This window comes from Littorina saxatilis, linkage group LG10 (assembly GCF_037325665.1).
Source record: "Littorina saxatilis isolate snail1 linkage group LG10, US_GU_Lsax_2.0, whole genome shotgun sequence".
In the NCBI taxonomy this organism is placed as follows: domain Eukaryota; kingdom Metazoa; phylum Mollusca; class Gastropoda; order Littorinimorpha; family Littorinidae; genus Littorina; species Littorina saxatilis.
In genome coordinates, this window is record NC_090254.1 from 28,590,072 (window position 1) to 28,604,981 (window position 14,910).

Here is a 14,910-nt window from a genome sequence, read left to right on the forward strand (position 1 = left end):
TTGATTGGCTGGTCGTTTGCTAAGGTACTGCGAAGTGCTTGTTGTTAGATTTTTCTCTTTTCGTTTCTAATTCCTTTCCAATATTTATTCTTCTTTTTCTTTTCTTTCCTTTCTTGCTTTTTAGATATAATAAAAAAGATTCCTTTCATTACTTCCTCGATTTAATGTAAGGAACTTTCAAGTTATAGAATATGGCCAGATTTGGACAAATTCTCTTGTCTCGAAGGCGAGTAAACTGCCTCAAAGCAAGGTCCACTGAGTTCACTCGCTTTCTGCCCTGCAACCTCCCCCCCCCCCCCCTAAAAAAACCACCCACACAATCCCCCACAACTTTCTTCCGCCTTGAAGGTGTTAAACCTCTTTACATAATGGATCTGTAGGGCGTTTTCAGGGAATGATTATAACTTCAAAAAGCAAAGCTTTGTCTTTTAACGTTTGTTCTGTATTTATTTTTGTTTGTTTGTTTGTTTTGTTTTTGTTTGTTTATGTGTTTGTTTGTTTCTTTATTAAAACTTTGTTACAGAATTTAGAAAATGATCCTCACAAAAAATATGATCCATTCAAAATTGGGACAGCTTCAAGCAACAAAATAAGCTTGTATATTGTGTGTATAAAAGGAAGTTTATTCGTAAAAATACATGTTATTTTAAGAATGCTTAAGCCACGGATTTATCTGTGAAATATTCTCAAGGGGATGCCTCTGCTCTTCATTGCACAGTTAATACTTTATTTTGAATGAGAAAGTGGACGTTATGCGGAACATGATTGAGGGAAAAGTATTGAAATGAAAAAGGGACTTTGATCTTCAATTCTCTTCATTTTTATTTTTATCTTTATTTGAGTTCAGTCCCTAGTCAAACTTTCTTAAATCAAGGTCAGTGTTCCAAATTAACTCTATTCGCAAACAATCGCCTCGTACATTTCCCTGTCCCTGTAAGTTCTACAACACATAATACCATTGCTTCAGTCTGCTCTTTTCAAATCTCTGCCTTTAAGGTAAGTTCTACTGCACACAATACCATTGCTTCAGTTTGCTCTTTTCAGTTCTCTGCCTTTAAGGTAAGTTCTACTGCACACAATACCATTGCTTCAGTCTGCTCTTTTCAATTCTCTGCCTTTAAGGTAAGTTCTACTGCACACAATACCATTGCTTCAGTCTGCTCTTTTCAATTCTCTGCGTTTAAGGTAAGTTCTACTGCACACAATACCATTGCTTCAGTCTGCTCTTTTCAGTTCTCTGCCTTTAAGGTAAGTTCTACTGCACACAAAACCATTGCTTCAGTCTGCTCTTTTCAGTTCTCTGCCTTTAAGGTAAGTTCTACTGCACACAATACCATTGCTTCAGTCTGCTCTTTTCAGTTCTCTGCCTTTAAGGTAAGTTCTACTGCACACAATACCATTGCTTCAGTCTGCTCTTTTCAGTTCTCTGCTTTTAAGGTAAGTTCTACTGCACACAATACCATTGCTTCAGTCTGCTCTTTTCAGTTTTCTGCCTTTAAAGGTAAGTTCTACTGCACACAATACCATTGCTTCAGTCTGCTCTTTTCAGTTCTCTGCCTTTAAGGTAAGTTCTACTGCACACAATACCATTGCTTCAGTCTGCTCTTTTCAATTCTCTGCCTTTAAGGTAAGTTCTACTGCACACAATACCATTGCTTCAGTCTGCTCTTTTCAATTCTCTGCCTTTAATGTAAGCTCTACTGCACACAATACCATTGCTTCAGTCTGCTCTTTTCAGTTCTCTGCCTTTAAGGTAAGTTCTACTGCACACAATACCATTGCTTCAGTCTGCTCTTTTCAGTTCTCTGCCTTTAAGGTAAGTTCTACTGCACACAATACCATTGCTTCAGTCTGCTCTTTTCAGTTCTCTGCCTTTAAGGTAAGTTCTACTGCACACAATACCATTGCTTCAGTCTGCTCTTTTCAATTCTCTGCCTTTAAGGTAAGTTCTACTGCACACACTACCATTGCTTCAGTCTGCTCTTTTCAATTATCTGCCTTTAAGGTAAGTTCTACTGCACACAACACCATTGCTTCAGTCTGCTCTTTTCAATTCTCTGCCTTTAAGGTAAGTTCTACTGCACACAATACCATTGCTTCAGTCTGCTCTTTTCAATTCTCTGCCTTTAAGGTAAGTTCTACTGCACACAATACCATTGCTTCAGTCTGCTCTTTTCAATTCTCTGCCTTTAAGATAAGTTCTACTGCACACAATACCATTGCTTCAGTCTGCTCTTTTCAATTCTCTGCCTTTAAGGTAAGTTCTACTGCACACAATACCATTGCTTCAGTCTGCTCTTTACAATTCTCTGCCTTTAAGGTAAGTTCTACTGCACACAATACCATTGCTTCAGTCTGCTCTTTTCAGTTCTCTGCCTTTAAGGTAAGTTCTACTGCACACAATACCATTGCTTCAGTCTGCTCTTTTCAATTCTCTGCCTTTAAGGTAAGTTCTACTGCACACAATACCATTGATTCAGTCTGCTCTTTTCAGTTTCTCTGCCTTTAAGGTAAGTTCTACTGCACACAATGCCATTGCTTCAGTCTTCTCTTTTCAATTCTCTGCCTATAAGGTAAGTTCTACTGCACACAATACCATTGCTTCAGTCTGCTCTTTTCAATTCTCTACCTTTAAGGTAAGTTCTACTGTACACAATACCATTGCTTCAGTCTGCTCTTTTCAATTCTCTGCCTTTAAGGTAAGTTCTACTGCACACAATACCATTGCTGCAGTCTTCTCTTTTCAATTCTCTGCCTATAAGGTAAGTTCTACTGCACACAATACCATTGCTTCAGTCTGCTCTTTTCAATTCTCTACCTTTAAGGTAAGTTCTACTGTACACAATACCATTGCTTCAGTCTGCTCTTTTCAATTCTCTGCCTTTAAGGTAAGTTCTACTGCACACAATACCATTGTTTCAGTCTGCTCTTTTCAGTTCTCTGCCTTTAAGGTAAGTTCTACTGCACACAATACCATTGCTTCAGTCTGCTCTTTTCAGTTCTCTGCCTTTAAGGTAAGTTCTACTGCACACAATACCATTGATTCAGTCTGCTCTTTTCAGTTCTCTGCCTTTAAGGTAAGTTCTACTGCACACAATACCATTGCTTCAGTCTTCTCTTTTCAATTCTCTGCCTATAAGGTAAGTTCTACTGCACACAATACCATTGCTTCAGTCTGCTCTTTTCAATTCTCTACCTTTAAGGTAAGTTCTACTGTACACAATACCATTGCTTCAGTCTGCTCTTTTCAATTCTCTGCCTTTAAGGTAAGTTCTACTGCACACAATACCATTGCTGCAGTCTTCTCTTTTCAATTCTCTGCCTATAAGGTAAGTTCTACTGCACACAATACCATTGCTTCAGTCTGCTCTTTTCAATTCTCTACCTTTAAAGTAAGTTCTACTGTACACAATACCATTGCTTCAGTCTGCTCTTTTCAATTCTCTGCCTTTAAGGTAAGTTCTACTGCACACAATACCATTGCTTCAGTCTGCTCTTTTCAGTTCTCTGCCTTTAAGGTAAGTTCTACTGCACACAATACCATTGATTCAGTCTGCTCTTTTCAGTTTCTCTGCCTTTAAGGTAAGTTCTACTGCACACAATACCATTGCTTCAGTCTTCTCTTTTCAATTCTCTGCCTATAAGGTAAGTTCTACTGCACACAATACCATTGCTTCAGTCTGCTCTTTTCAATTCTCTACCTTTAAGGTAAGTTCTACTGTACACAATACCATTGCTTCAGTCTGCTCTTTTCAATTCTCTGCCTTTAAGGTAAGTTCTACTGCACACAATACCATTGCTGCAGTCTTCTCTTTTCAATTCTCTGCCTATAAGGTAAGTTCTACTGCACACAATACCATTGCTTCAGTCTGCTCTTTTCAATTCTCTACCTTTAAGGTAAGTTCTACTGTACACAATACCATTGCTTCAGTCTGCTCTTTTCAATTCTCTGCCTTTAAGGTAAGTTCTACTGCACACAATACCATTGTTTCAGTCTGCTCTTTTCAGTTCTCTGCCTTTAAGGTAAGTTCTACTGCACACAATACCATTGCTTCAGTCTGCTCTTTTCAATTCTCTACCTTTAAGGTAAGTTCTACTCTACACAATACCATTGCTTCAGTCTGCTCTTTTCAATTCTCTACCTTTAAGGTAAGTTCTACTCTACACAATACCATTGCTTCAGTCTGCTCTTTTCAATTCTCTGCCGCCTCATCAACTGTGCATGTATCACGTGAAAAATGCAGCGGGTGGCAGAGTTACACCTGTCAGTTCTTAATTAATTATATTGTATTTTCCTCTTCTCCTCTACCCCGTTTGAACTTCTTTCACAGGTATAATTGACGATTATTTAAAAAAATGGACACAACACCTGTCTCCAAGGTTGTACTTTTTGTTTTTCCTTTTAACCAAACAAAGTCTTAATCTATGGGGGGTTTTCTCTCTCTCTTTTTACCCTTTTTTTCCAAGAGACTGTATTATTTGACAGTCAATGAAATCATAAAAGCAAAACGTTAACTTCACACAATTTCTCTCATTTTCCCCTGTATTTTCTCTCTCTTTCTTGTTCCTCTTCGCCAAGTTCTTCTTTGCCTCTTTCCTTTTTCTACCCACCATTCATTCTTTTTTTGGTCGATGATTTCCGAATGTGGTTTTTTTCCCTGCGCAGAAACTGAAGGGAAACAGTGTTCTTTATACCCCTTACAAAACGACACGTGCGTATTGTCTCGTAACATGAATGAAAAATCCAATATATCTGTCTCCGTCGCAGATAAAAAGCTCTTCTGCACATGTCGCTCGTTTAGCCAATCAGTAACGCCCCCTGCAGCAGGAAACTTATTCTGATTGGTCGAATTTGTGAATGAATTTCTTGGCTTCATTTTCACCGCGGAAACATCATAAGAAAAAGACTTGCGATAGACCGTGCCGTAATTTATGAATGGAAACAGCGAGGAAAGTTTTTTTGAGGAGGGAATTGTTTGCGTGTCATACAGTGGTACCCCCCCCCCCCTTTTTATCCAAGATAGAAGAACATCTAAGAAAATCAGGTCTTATAAAACAGAAGTGAGTTTCAGAAATAGAGGTTAATACCAGAAGTTGAACTGAAAATGTGAGAAAACAGCGTTTTAACAGGAAGGGAGTCTTAAAACGGGGAAACATAATTATACAGAGGTGATTGTCAAAAGCATCTGAGAAAACAGGCAGGGAGTGATCGGGGGTTATAAGGGAGGTTCCTCTGTGCCGTCTTCTGTCGACTTGCGAACAGTACAGACACTTGCACACCGACACAAAAGAACTCCACCTACTCCTGAGGCAGATGGTGCGTTGTCTTGAGCCTGGAGTCGGGTCGCAATATTACCACACCGACCGAGAAACTACAAAACGTTGTGTGAATGAACCGCCACAAACCAGATCTGAGAACATGTAGTGCTCAGAACAAACGAAAATAACAAAGAAAAGAAGAGAAAAAAAAGACAAGAAGAAGAAGAAAATAGAAGACGGGTGGAAGGGAAGGTTGAAGGGACTGAGAAGGGTTGGAGGAGGGGGTGGTGGTGCAAAGGAATTGGGACACAAAAGCTTGAGAAAAAAAAAGTCTGAATGAAAAAGGAAGTTGTATTTATCTTCAGTATTGGAACCGGAAGCAAATTCTTGCAACACTGTGGCGATATGGTATAAAAGGCGTGTCGCTCACTTGTTCAGAAAGCACGCCACCTGATTTTACTCACTTTAGGATTTTACCATACTATTTTGACACACTGATAATAGAACTTTAAAAAGATATGGACTAGTGCTAACGTTTCAAAATCCAGAATAAAAAATAATTTTAAAAAAGGTTAGTTATTGGAACGTGACTTCTTTTTTGTTTTACAATATTTTAGTGATTGTCTTGTTTTGTCAAAAATTAGACGTTCCAATAACTAACATATCTTGCATTTTGATTACAAAATTGAACGTAAAACATATCACAGACACAGTTAATTCTGGTCTACACCGGTCTGGTCTACACCGGTCTGGTCTACACCGGTCTGGTCTATTCTTGAAAACTGGCTGACTCTCTGTTCTTCTTGTTGGTTTTCTTAAACGTGGGTTAGTATCCTTATTAGTGACAGCTTTCTTTCTCTGCGGAACAACTTGAATCTAGTTGCTCTTCTTATAAGACCGACGTGTCCCATCAAGGAAGAAATGCGAAATCCTGTCACCACCATTCTTTCGACGGTTTTTCTTTTTTTCAAGAAAGTCAGCATTTTGCCAGGTAGACAGCAAGACAGACAGTTAGGCAGATATAGAGAAACAGACAGTTAGGCAGATAGACTGAGAGAAACAGACAGATAGGCAGAGATAGAGATACAGACATATAGGCAGAGATAGAGATACAGACAGACTCAAAGACGGACAGACACAGAAACAGATACAGAAACGAAGAACATCGAGTCGTCCACTTGACTCCGCGGCCAGTCAGTCCCCCCCCCCCCCCCCCCCCCCCCCCCCCCGTCAGTTCGAACTTGCACTCAATAATGCCACACTCGCGGGACTATTTGCGCGGCGCAAACAGCGACAAACGGATGCCAGGCGCAAGGTTACAGCAAAAAGTGCAAAGGTTACATATCACTTGCCCCCACGCCGGATGCAGACGACTTTTGGACAAAGCTCCCACGTCGCGAGCGAACACACACCTGTGGGCATGGCAGACTTGCTGGGCGGGTGGCCGGGCTAGTTGGGGTGAGGCGGGCATAGACTGCCATAGTGTTCTGAGGGGGTAGTGAACAAAAATCCGGGTGGGGCTGGTCAGTTAAAACAAGTATCAAGGTAAAGGAAAATTTAGTAATTAACTGTTTAATCATTATTTTTACTATTGTCGGTTTTTATTTAACATTCTCTCACCGTTTGTATTATGTACATACCCATTTTTGTTTGTACAATGCCTTAAGCTATTGTAAGAAGGGACAAGTAATAAGTGTTCGTTATTATTGCTATTATCATTGGCAACACAATAGTTATGATAAATCATAATTTGCATACACCCAACAGCACAAAGAACATTGTTATCAAAGTACGATTTCCTGTTCCCACCCAATCTCATTCGCTGCAACAAACTTAAAATGGTCAGTTGTACGGCTCCAAAGTTGGGTAATTTTTGAAAGATTCCGCGGCTAAGACAGTGTAATTGTTTTAGATTTTTGTTAGTACTGTAGTTGTGCTAGGGCGAAACTCTGATACAGGAATTTAGTATCGCTTCATCAACTCAAATATAGTACACATATTTAGTTCAATACGTGTAAAACCATCAGTATATCAAAAGGTGGTATTTGTCAGTTTATTTCAAAACTATAACTACTCTCCAAGCATTCCTTAAACTAACATTTCTGTATTGTTTATTTGGTATACCAACGAGGGGTGCCATCAGAAAATAGGGCATGCACATACGACAGACATTGTAAACAATAACAGCAGCTTCTTCCCTCATTTTTGTTTTCGCGATAAGATTTTATTTTACTGTCACGAAACAATTTTCCCAGGACACAGTGACCAGAGTTGCGGTTATTGGTTCTCTTCCTTTGCTGCACTCTTCAGTCTCGGCGAGAAAAACACTTCATTTGGTCCCTGAATCAAAGAACTGTCGTCTGCTGCACTTTTTGTCGCTACTCGACACCACGATGGGCTAAGGGGCTCTGTAAGTAAAAAGTAAACTTAATTGCAAGTGGTTCTGCCTTATTACCGCCAAAACCACTCAATGTGATTGCTTTTCTTCGGGCGAAGTTGTCGAATCAAGGAAAAGCTGACGATTATGAATGTGGGAAAATGCCCTTATTAAACCAAGGAAATAGGTACTACGAAATAGTGTGTGTAGGAAAGCAGACGCGGCAATTGCACATAAACAACAACAACGACAACAGCAGTAACAACAACAACAAGCGTAAAGCCAAGGGGGTGGTTGGGGAGGAGGCGGTGGGGGGTTATCCGGGGGGAAGGGACGAGGGGACATTCACTACCGAAGGGCAACCTAAACCATAGCCACCGTCTTTTTCTCGTCAAGTTTACATGTTCAATGATGTTGACTCTGAGTTCATTCATTTGTAATGTATTGGTGTATTTGTTTAAATGCATCATCTATCAAGCTCAGATAAGTAGCAACCTTTTAGCTCATTGCAGTGAAATGTGTGCATATCAATATTGCATCAATTGATATAATGTGTTTGTCTCTTTTACACGTTTCGTGCAATGATATTTGATGTAGCCCTTTTGCTCAACAGTTAAAATGTTCTGAACAACCCACAAAAAACGTAGCCCAACCTGACCTGCGTCAATGTCTCTCCCTGTGCGATCGCACGTTAGTGCACGAGTACGTGTATTCTGACTTGGGGGGAAAAAACCCACAAAAAACAACGAGACAACACTAGTGCGATAGAACAATGCACGTCCCGATGCAGTAGGTATTGCATCATCAGTGACCACTCGAGTTTGTCCCAGCGTTGACTGACTTTCAGCCCATCACGTAGTGTACGCGGTGATCTGCACGCCTGAGAAACACTGAACGGCTAGAACCACAGGCCCGTGGATCAACTAGAATGACGTCACGTGCTGCACCCAACCCTCGGAACATATATATCTATGCAGAACCTACAGCAAAGATCTTCTCCGTTGCGATGATGACCTGAAAAGTTTCCTGCAATGTATCGATCCTAATCCTAAAGATCTTTGACCTGCAGTACATGGCCGGTATACAGAAGTCGAGTACAGATACTTCAGTTCGGGACAAACTGAACTGAGTGTACAGTTTATCCCGGACTAAAGGCTCTAACCTCGACTCTTGCAAACTGACCCAGGGGTCTAACTACCGGGTGGGGGTCGGGATCGTATATCGGGGAGGGGGCAGAGCTTTTATGTGATTAAACTGACTTTGTTTTTATAAAATGCAAATTCTCTCATTTGTAATGCTGTCTATCTTTAAATCAAAGCCGCGTTACAAGGCCCAAGGTAGCCTGGACTTGTTCTCCGGCATTGCTTAGTTCTTGCACATCTCAGATATTGCAACTGCCGACCAATGCGTCCTTTTCTTACAAGAAAGCTTCATGAATAATCATAGCTCTGGCCAGGCATTGTCAACTTTGAACTGACATCAGCTGATTGTGAGCCCTGTGGTTAGGGCGAAACATGTAATTACGAAAGAGCCAAGCGTTTTCACCCAGCGGCCTGGGAAACAATGGAGAGCTCGGAAACAATTAATTGCATCACTTCGCCGAGCGTTTTGCCCGAGGGCACCTGTTGAGTGCGGGGTCAAGTCATTGCAAGAGGTCATTGTTGGCTCTAGTATCAACAGCGTGAATTTGTACATGTCCACAATACTGTGTGTGTGTGTGTGTGTGTGTGTCTGTATGTATCGTCTCTGTCTGTCTCTGTCTGTCTGTCTGTCTCTGTCTGTCTGTCTGTCTGTCTGTATGTCTCTGTTATTTGTATATTTTTGTGTACGTGTTGAGTGCGATGAAATGATGTCACCCTTTCGTTCACACCATATCCAGGGGCGGGTCACATCATTTTTAGGGGGGGTTTCCAATTTTCTTTTTTAGGGACAATTTGACGACGCGAAGCGATTAGTTGAGGGCGTGAAGCGTTCGAACCTCCTAGGGGGGTCCGGGGGCATGCCCCCCCTCCCTCCACTCCCGAACATTTTTGATACAAACAACGAAAATGGAGAAAACTGGTGCAATCTGAGCCAAGAAACTTCCCCTAATATACCTTCCAAAAATAAAATTTAAGAAGACAAATTTAGATCAAAACAAGGACAATTGACCGATCTGGTGTAACCTGAGCCAACAAATTACCCAACTACTTTCTGAAATCGCCACTTAGAAAAGAATGGCCGGCTCCAAGGGGGGTCCGGGGGCATGCCCCCCCCCCCCTCCCCGAATGTTTTTGGATAAAAATCAAGGAAAATGGTGCAATCTGGTGCAATCTGAGCCATAAGTTTGTCTTTATTTAAAAAAATTAATAAAAACTTTTTTCTTTTCTCTTTTTACAATTTATTTGGGGCTATGGGGTAGGTATCATTAGGGTCAATCAGTTGCCTAAACGAAAAACCATCTGCGCCTGCCTCTCCGTGTATAACTATGTGTGTGTGTGTGTGTGTGTGTGTGTGTGTGTGTGTGTGTGTGTGTGTGTGTGTGTGTGTGTGTGTGTGTGTGTGTAGTGTTGTGTGACACACAAGTCATAGACATCGACTGAGAGACAGAGAAACAAAAACAAAAAGACAGAGACAGACAAAAACAGAGAGATAGTGAGACAGACAGATTGACAGAAATACACAGTCTCACAGACACAGACAGAGATGATTCATGTGCTGAAGCGTGTCTACAATTGCACGACCAGGTTTCTACGTGCAGTTTTTCATGTGACAATCAGACACAAAGCTGCGTCTCTCTCACTCGCGACACACTGAACTGAATTCAACTTGTTGCTCCTTCTTCTTCTGCGTTCTATGTAGACTGATCATGTCCTAGCTAGACATGGACGTACATGTATAAGTATGTCCTTGATGAACTGGGCGGTGGTTGTAGATCTTCCTTCGTTTCCACTCATGCAATTATATATAGCCACCCAAGGGCGGCGGGATCGTGGGGGAGTGTCGACGGGTCTCCCCCCCTACACAGTCACACACCCGTGTCTCCTCCATAAAATCCCGTGGATGAGGTAAATATCAAAAACAAATAACAATAAAATAAAGAAGAGGAACACGAAGAAAAACAGTCTTGCTATTCATGTACGACATTTAGATAAAACCAAAGGGAAACTAGTAAGATTTTTTAACATTTTTTGTAATAAAGGATACAATGATAGAGCTACAATCGAAGGCGACCCTCCCCCCCCCCCCCCCCCGGCTCCCCTCAGTACCACACACACATAAACGAGGGGTTGGGGGGGGGGGGGGTCGCCTTGGACGGTTTGTAGCTCTATCATTGTATCTTAGAAGGGAGGGGGGGGGTACAAATAAACACGATTCACTACCACCTTACACTGAGACATAGCACAACGTGACTAGCACGTGCGCCGTGTCAAGTCAGCATTGAGTCCTCCCGCCCTAAACCAATCAAGCCGTCCAATTCACAGTGAACAACCCTTGGCCCTTGTAACCGTTTGGGGGACTTTATGGGGCAGGGCCTTTGCCCTTTCCTCCTATTCCCCCATTGTGTGCAAATGTTACAATGCTGTTCTCCTTCAACCGCTCTTCCGGTTTTGCTCAGTATCGCGTGTAGAGTGTACGGCAGCGTAATATTGCCAAAAGCGATAATGATAAAGACCTCATTGATTTGTGTTTTTGTACTTGGTCTGTGCACTTGTGTGAGAGTGCGAGAAAGAGAATGTTTGGACAGTGTGAACGACTGTGTTGGGAAGCATACGGATGTTTATCATCTGACAAATACCAAGCAGGTGCAAAAGCCAGGCTCAGTGGCAGAATGTTAGAATAGTGTGAACGCGCCTCTAGAACCTAAATTACTAATTAAAAAATGACAATGAGCTGGTTAAATTGTTGCTGCTGCCTGCTGTTTATTCATTGGCAATTAGTTTCGTAGAGGCCAGTTAAAGTTCGGATATAAAGTCAACATAATCAGTAACAATTCAGACTTGTGTGTCAGGAAACTGAACCAAACCCGAACGTTTTAACCAGCTGAGTTCAATTTCCCGAAATAGCCCCGTGGAAGGCACATCACATACTGACAGAGGAGTAAGCAACTTGACATTCATTGGGTGTGACGACGAAACTAACACAGGAATAAATCCCAACATGACAAAATGATCTCTTTTGGCACCAGCATGCCGCCATAGAGGTGTGATGGGGCCTGACAATAGCGTTCCCAGGTGGGCCGGAACAGGGCAGATAGTCAGGTAGTGCTAACGAGTCATTGGACACCTTGCACACGCCAGCTCGCCTTACAAACTGTTCGGGGTGTCACGGCCTCTAGACGGGATGTGATGGGATGGGCATGACCCGGGGTGGAAGCCCGAAAAGGCCCCCCACCCCCTTCGGGCTAAATCCTATGCTCCCTTCAAAAAGGGGCTAAGGCTGAGAAGTGGGTAAAGGTTTAACCTTCCCCCCACCCCCCTCCACCCCAAACACACACACACACAGCGTCAACTACAGTTATCAAAACAAGCACCGCAATAACAAGATCTACCCGGCCCGAAGCGTTCAAAATCAAGAAACCAGTGATTCAATCGAAGACAGCGTCAAACATGCAAACACGCACGCACGCCATTCTGATAATCATCGCTCCACGGCTATCGCCAGTTTCTCTCTGACAGCATGCTAAATTATTGCGCGAATCTATCAAAACAAGAATACAGAGTTATCTCCCATATGTTTTTCGCGAGCATTGATCTAAATTTGAGATCCGAGCCTCGCGAGACGAAAGTGATTGCAGATTGGCCGACTTCGACAGTGATCTCCGTTCTGTTCTTCACAGTTATGATAAAGACATCGTTCTAAGGTCAAAACAAGTCGAAATTTTGAGACTGCTGTCGGAAGGAGACCGTGATATATGGTTGCATCACTCTCAACTGGTTACAGAAAACATCGTCTCGCGGCACCTGGGCGCACCGGAGCCAAAGTTGATTATCACGTGACACTTTAGAGTTGTTTGTACAGTATATATATACATCCGCGAAAGATAGTTCGCTTGAAACTGTCTTACATATCAATTCCTTTGTAGTTTAAAAATTACACAACACCATGAAAATCATTATCGGCGATCGCGAATCTGCTTATATCCATAACACATTACAAAAAGATCTAAATATGTAAAAAAATCGATTTCCTCTCCAGACAAGGAAAACCAAGGCATCCTGTCAGGGATAGAATGAGACCCGAATACGAAGGGAAGTAACTCATTTTTGACCTGAGTTCAGGATGGCACGCACGCTCGCTCGCTCGCTCGCTCGCACACACACACACACACACACACACACACACACACACACACTCACACACACAATTTTACTCTCTGAAAAAAGTCCACAGATCATTAATTGTGTGTTTGTTTTCGTAGCGAAACCGTTAGGTTAGATTTCATTTATTATCAAAGTTACGGAGAATTTTTGATTTTATCATTGCAGGCGTGTTTTAAATTACAGCACAGTAAAATTCAATGTCCTTTTGACTTTTTACGATTAAGTTCACCACAAAAACACACCGGTGACACTGTGACGGTTCCCCTACGCTTTGTGTTCGGTGCCCTGACCCTTTGTGTTCGGTTCCCACTCGGTTCCCACACGCCAAAATTCGCGGACAAAACATCCATTTATGGTAGTATTACGCAATGTTGCTCTCTGAGAATGGTCTTGTTAGATCTGTGAGTGTTTACACTACATGCCTAGGTGCTGTTGGATTGAAGGTTTTTGATATTTTAGCCGTTATTAGGTAGAATGCCTTCCACTTTACTGCAAAACTGCATAATTCGTAGCATCGGCAAGAAATATCCTACCAAAAAATGCCTGCTTGGAACTGTCCGTGGTCCAGCAAAAAGTTCAACATGTCTGTAGCAGACAGCCCAAGTTTCAAGATTGTAGGGCCATCCAAACAGCCGTAATAATAAAAACAACAAAAGTAGTCAGTGAAATTGGCTGTGTTCGGTCCCCCCACACTTTTGTGACGTAGGCGTGACGGTTCCCATAATTCATTGTGTCGGTCCCCACTTTCTGTGTCGGACCCCACTTTCGACCTAATTTCTCTGTGACGGACCCCACAACCAGCCTATTTTGTGTCGGTCCCCACACCTTCTTGGATTTATGACTTGCCGGTTACTTGTATCATTGTATTCATTGAATCTAATTGTCTCGGAGTTATTTTTCAGCAAAAACCGGCAAGGCAGCACCTTTTGTGATACCAAGTAAGTCAGATGACATCAGTATGTGTGTGTGTGTGTGTGTGTGTGTGTGTGTGTGTGTGTGTGTGTGTGTGTGTGTGTGTGTGTGTGTGAGAGAGAGAGAGAGAGAGAGAGAGAGAGAGAGAGTGAGAGAGAGAGAGATTGACACCTTTCCAGATCACTCCGGTTATGCGACACTACCGCGAGCGTCACTACCGCGTGTAACACTACCGCGTGTCACACTACCGCGAATACGACACTACCGCGAGTATAACACTGCCGCGTGTCACACTACCGCGCGTACCACAACCGCGAGTACCATAACCGTAGAGAGAACGCATGCAAACTTACTTCTTGTGAGTTTGTGTTCTAACTTTGATTGGAAGCAACCCATTCTATATGTATATATATACGACTTGTGTCTGTGTGTCTGTGTGTGTGTCTGTGTGTGTGTCTGTGTATCTGTGTATCTGTGTATTCGCCATGCACGGCCAAAGTTCTCGATGGATCTGCTTCAAATTTGGTGGGCTTATTCAGAGAGACCCCGGACACAACCTCATCGATGAGATATTTCAACACGTGCTCTCAGCGCGCAGCGCTCAACCGATTTTGGTTCCACCTCAGCTACCCGGGCCCCCATACCGACACACCAAAGCCGCTACACCACATCACAACGCCAAAGTTCTCGCTGGATCTTTTTCAAATTTGGACACCGTATTCAGCTACACCCCGGACACAATATCATCGATGAGATATTTCAACACGTGCTCTCAGCGCGCAGCGCTGAACTGATTTTGGTTTTTGTGTTCATTTCACCATTATAAGTAACTCTTCCTTATCTTCTCCAGTGTTTGGCGTTTATCTCCCTTCCTTCGTGTGGCTTTCCCGTTTGTAAGTTACTATTACTATTTTTAGAATGTCACTGCGCTGTCCACTGCGCTGTCCACAACGCTTCCCTTGCACCCGTAAGTTGTTCTTACTGTCAAAGTGAAAAGGTCGAATCAATTTATAGCCACGCGAAAAATACACTCTCACCTATCTCTATATATTTATAGAT